The following is a 5,810-nucleotide window of genomic DNA, read 5'->3' as shown; positions in this document are numbered from 1 at the left end:
GGGAGAACATCATCAAGAACCTTCTTGACATTTGTGTAGTCTACGTTCGACTGACGGTCCGGGTCAAAATACGTGGCCATGGAATATTTGGGGCTTAGGAGGATGAGCGTGCAATGTGTGTCACTGCAGAAAACACGGAATGTTAAAAGAAAAACGATCGAAATCTAAGAATTCATATGTTATGGGGCGGTTGAGGGGAGGACTTACTCGGGAAAGTAAGGCACGAGGAAGTTATCCTTATCTTGGTTTGCCAGAATGACGCCTTCGAGGTAAGAACTCACGACTTGTCGGTCCCCAGCGCTGCCCAAGATCTTGGCACGCATGTAGAAGGGGTCGACTATCACGATGTCCGGGGTCTTGTCGCGAATGATCCGCATCTCCATACTCAACGAAAATAGCCGAACGAAGGTGTAGTGCAGCGGATGAAGATTCAACATAGTGTGGATGTCATCAAACCGCAGGACGATCGTACCCCCGATGGAGTTATCCACAAAGCCCTTGCCCTCTGCCACCTTGGCCGCGAAAACCGGGTATGCCACATCCTTCTCTCCGAGACGCCACTTCTCCAAAGAAAGAACACTGTCATGCAGACTCCGCATAGCACCGGTTGCAGCATCGAGCATATTTCTCGATAGCATCGGCCTACCCGCCACATGCACCCTCCTCGAGATATCCTCAGGTGAAGGTGGCCCGTCCTGAGCACAGATCGTACTCGGTGCCGGATGGCCCGCACCCTTGTTAGTCTTTCTTTTGCGTGCCTTCTTCTTCTCCTGTAATGGGACCGAGTTCTGCTCACAGACCGCCTTCTTGAGTGTGTTGGTGCTGATCATATTTCGCACCTCGCCTATTTGAGGCTCGATGAAGCCGGCAGCTGAGGCGTCTCCTGAGAGCTGAACTGCAGACGACGCCTGTTGCAACTTGGCTTCTCCGCGGTACCAGCTAGATCGCGCACGTCTTTTGTTGGGTTGGGTTCTTGAGAAGGAGGCCCCATGAAGTCGCCACCGTACCCATGATCGGCAAAGTACTGATCGACGTTGGCAAATGTATCGTCGTCGTCGTCGTTCTGATCCTGTGCCATATGCATGTTTGGATCCAGTGGCATAGGGATGTCCGGCACCGTTGCGGTGGTCTTGCCATGGGGCCGACTTGGCACCGGCACGACTGGTGGTGTTGTCTTTGGGGTGGTGTCCCCCGCCCCCAAACGAATCTGGCTCTTCGGCCAAAGCAGGGGCCAGCTCAGGCAGGTGCTGAGGGTCATCACGTCATCATCGTCGGCCCCGACAGGTCGAATCGGAGGTAACAACTCGTCGCAGCCTGGCAGCACCCGAACTAGTTGAACCCTAAACAAGTTGGGTGGCATCTGGGTACCGTGGAACAAGGGGTTGCCCAGTTGAACGATTTTTCCCTTGGCGACATCGACCAACTCGTTGTTCATGAAGTGCAGGAGAGTGCACGGAACGTCAGCGGCGCCCTGCGAAAACATGTAGGGCGTCAGGGATGCCCAGTCAAAGGCAAGGAGATGAAGTCCTTGACCGAGAGAGGCTTAATTAGTTACCGTGATGATGGCGTCGAGCTCGGCTAATGTCGAGGCACCGCCAACGGCGGACGTGCAGTTGACGGAGGGGCCGCTTGCTGCAGAGGTGCCGGCCGGCGTACACCCAGGTGCATTAAGCTCCCATGCCGGCATTGGAGACACCAATGCCGCCTCCGCCGGAGACACCAATGGCCCCGCCATCGCGTTCTGCGTGTTGTTGGCCGTGAAGCTAGGAATCGGGGGCGGCCCCTATTGGCCGCCTGCAATCCACGCACTAATCCCCTGGATCAAGGTAGGCACAATGGCGGTGATCGTTGCTCCGAGTTGTTGTTGCACTTGCTCTTGGACAATCTTCGGAATCCGCGCCACCTGTGCCCTGAGTTCTTGAACCTCGCGCACCTGGCTTTCTGAGCTGGTCTTTTTCTCCTTTCGCCCACCAGTGTTATAGTATGACGACCATTTTGTCGACAAGCCTTTGCCGGCCACACGACCAGCTGACGTCGGCTTACTAAGCTTATCCTTGTTCTTCATTACATTCAACGCCCTATTTAGAGTGGTGTCCCAAGGGTTGCTCTTAGTCGACCCTGCGCTACTGCTTTCAGTCGCCTGCGGAAGGAATGTGAACCATTTAGAAATTTGTCTTCATTAATTAGAATGCAACCATATGGAGCTAATTACGCGGGGGTGTATTCCTTACCAGAACAAGCTCAAGCGCCCTGGTCTTCGGATCCGTGGTAAGCTCCTTTGTTTTCGGGTCCTTCTTGTACCGGGCCCTGACAAAGTTCCTGGTCTGCTTGTCACCGTATTTATCGAAGAGGGGCGGTAGGCCTTGCTCGGCACGGTCCGCCTCCTCCTTGTCCCATATAGGCTCCGCCACTCTGTAACCACCGGGACCGAGTGTGTGTTCCCCTAAGTTCAGCTCCCACATTTCTTTCCCCCACTTACTTGATTCGGAGTTTGCGGTGCTCGAGCAATTGATCTTGAAGTCGTTGTAGTCATCTTCGGTGATCGAAGGATTTTTCTCCTTGATCTTCTCATAACTCTCACCTTTCTTGATCATTCTCTTCACATTGCTTTTCCAAGTAGACAGGGCCTTGCTCATCTTCGTGAGGGCAGCATTGTTCACTTTATTCCCTTTGAGGCTTGTGTTTTCAAATTCAGCGGGGAACTTGTATCGTTCGTGCAGCTTCGTGAAGAGGAGGTTGCGCAAATTCCCTCGGTCAGGATGCCTCAGGTTCTCAGTGTTGATCGAGACGGTGCTTCGGAGAATGCACCCGAGCTGAAGCGAGTACCCCTTGACTATTCGTTCGGGCGCCGTTGGATTCCTGTCGGAGTCCACTTCAGTAACTTCCTCCTTGAGGGTGCGGAGCACGGTCGGGCGCCGGTCCTTCCGTTGCCTCTTCGGTTGGCTGCCATCTATGCGTGCGCCACCATCATCAGTGGTGGCATCCTCGGCGGCACCATCAGTGATGGCATCAGTGGGGTCATCCTCGGCGGTACCATCAGTGGTCTCAGGATCGGTGGGGAAGGCGGCGTCCTCATACAAGTGAGGTTGTTCCTCCATCTCCTGGGACAGCTCCCAGAATGCCTTGACGCCCGAACCCCCGGCCTCATCGTTGTTGGCCATGTTTCTCTCTAAATAGGAACAAAGTTTGGTCAAAAAGTTGGTTATTGTCAAGGAACAAGATCTCTAAGTTGACCAAATAACCTAATTCTCGAGGAATGTCGCCAAAAAGTTGGTTATTGTCAAGGAACAATTGAGAGATGTTTGTGATATTGCCTAGGTGTTTTGGGATAGAACCTGTTAGTGTGTTGTTGCTAAGGTCCAAGTCCACGTTCTCAGGGTAACCTAGTTCTTGAGGGGTGTGTCTAGAAAGTTGGTTGCTGCAAAGATACAAGGTTGTGAGTTTGGTCAAATTGCCTATGATGTTTGTGATATTGCCTTGGATCTTGAAGGCACTGTTGCATGATGCAGTGGTACAGCCAGCATGGGACCTCATCTTTGCAGGCTAATTTTCTAGATTGTAACACTGGGATTTGTGCACAAGCTAAGCTAGCTAAGATAGTAGCTTCCTTGAAACCCACAAAAGACAAAGGAAAAGGGGTGAAAATGGGGAGATGGTTAGCTTTGATGAGCAGGCAACATCTTCCTAACCCCCTTGTTCTTGTCTCCTCTCACTATCTCTCTCACACACATGGCAAGCAAGGGTGTCTGAGTGTGTGAAAAAAATACTAAACTAATCCAACCACTAAAGCAAATTAATTTTTATTTCGATTGAGAATCGGGCACCTTCTAGGTCAAGAAAATTGGGCATGACCTTTGCTAATTTTCTTGACCTAGGAGTGCCCCATTTCTCAACCGAAACGGAAATTAATCAACGTTTCAGGAGAAAGGGGTCATTTTAGAAGATCACAAGTAGCAGCAGCATCACTTGACAAAATAACAACTAGCAGAAACATCACAAGTAGTACAGCAGCAACATCATCACAAGTAGTACAGCAGCAGTAGCAGCATCATCACAAGTAATACACTTAGCTACCAGTTCAGAAATACAGCTAAGATAAGATCATCGCCACATTTTAGAAACATAGCTCATCATTTTCATTCTTGCAGATAAGATCATCACCACATTTCAGAAATACAGCTTCATAGGTTGTTCTCTGTATGCAAGCAGTAGACCATATATATGTGACATTTTCATCTCTCATTAGCGCTAAGATCTAACGTCTATTTTTGCTCACGCTGATTACTCACTTCAAAATAGGTTGCTTAGTAGTACGAAACAACACACACCAAGCTCCATCAAAAACAGAATAAAAAATGGCCATGTCATGCTTGGCAATAGCACAAGTGACATGAAAATTCAGGAGTAGGAGATCACAAAAGTACAGTCCACAGGTTACTCCAAGTTTTTGAATTTTCAGTAAATTTTCTGTAAGAAAAGAACTAAAAGAAAAGAAATCCTAGGGTTAAAAAATCTGGAGCAAGTCCTAGCAGAACCACAAAATGTTCATCTACTAAAATTAATGTCCAAACAGTGTCATATCTGAAATTAACCTGTCATGTTCACTGCTCAAACATGAAGTACCAGCAACCTTCAACAAGAAGTACTCAAACTGTCAAACATGAAGTACAAGCAACCTGCTATGTTAGGAGTACAAGAAGGATCCTGCTGCTGCTCCAAACAGCACTGGGAAACAGACATACTCCAACAGTTGATTGCGTGGTGGTGTTTAGGGATGGAATGCACAAAAATTGCAGGTGGCTCGGCCTACCAGAACCATTGAAACGTAGTGAAACCCGCCCTGACATCGGTCAGTTCCGTGCACAGCATAGACACGTATGCACGCTGCTATGCTAGGGTCCTAGCGCCAACGAGGACACCAAGCAGATAAAATCACCAATGGTTGTCGCAGTTTAGTTTGATTGCTGGTTGGCAGTGCTTTTGCATTATACTATATTCCTAACATTTCAGAATACATTGCATGTTAGTTTCTGTTCAAAAACCAAACCTTGTAAATTTGGACCAGGTTGATTATAGGGAAAATGTCAATGATATGTTTCTCTGTAAACTTGGTGATATTTACAAAGTTTGGCTTGGGGCAAAACTACTGTGCACTATTTTGAATTGGATGGAGTATTTGAAATGTTGTCTGAGGTTCTCAAATAGTTTTCCATCTAGTTTCATGGTTCTCAAAATAGTTTTTCTAGAACAAGATATGTGAATGGGACGGAGATGTGTCTGTTTGGGAGGCATCTCTCCTAAAAAATATGAAGGTTCATGGCTTTCAAGCCAAATGACCAAGTTCATGGCTATATCCATGTCAATTTTATATAATGTGACGATAGTTGGCACAAACATGGTGCTTAGCATGCCAAACAAGATTGCACATGGGAGGTTCTAACTTTTTGTAATAAAAAAATAAATTTTCATTTTTCAAGTGCCAAAAGAGGGTTTTTGTGTGAAAAATAAGATGCAAAAGTTCACTTATCTAATTACTAATGTTTTTCGCCAACGAGTTCCAGGCAATTTGATCGGGCTGAGTAATTACATGGGGAGAGCTAAAGAACCAACCTAATCAGCTAGAATAATGGCTAGACAAATTAAGCAATCACACAGTTGGGCATGCATTCCATCCCTAAACAGCACAGACAGAGAAAGAGCAGGGCAGAGGAGAGGGGGATGTGATTATACCTAGTCTAAGAGACCAAACCAGATGTGCAGGCAACCGATGTGCAGAGGTGGTTGTCCGGGACGGTGCGACGGCGGCGAGG

Source organism: Triticum aestivum, chromosome 1A (genome assembly GCF_018294505.1).
Source record: "Triticum aestivum cultivar Chinese Spring chromosome 1A, IWGSC CS RefSeq v2.1, whole genome shotgun sequence".
NCBI classification, from domain to species: Eukaryota; Viridiplantae; Streptophyta; class Magnoliopsida; order Poales; family Poaceae; genus Triticum; species Triticum aestivum.
Note: the sequence above shows the minus strand (reverse complement) of the source record.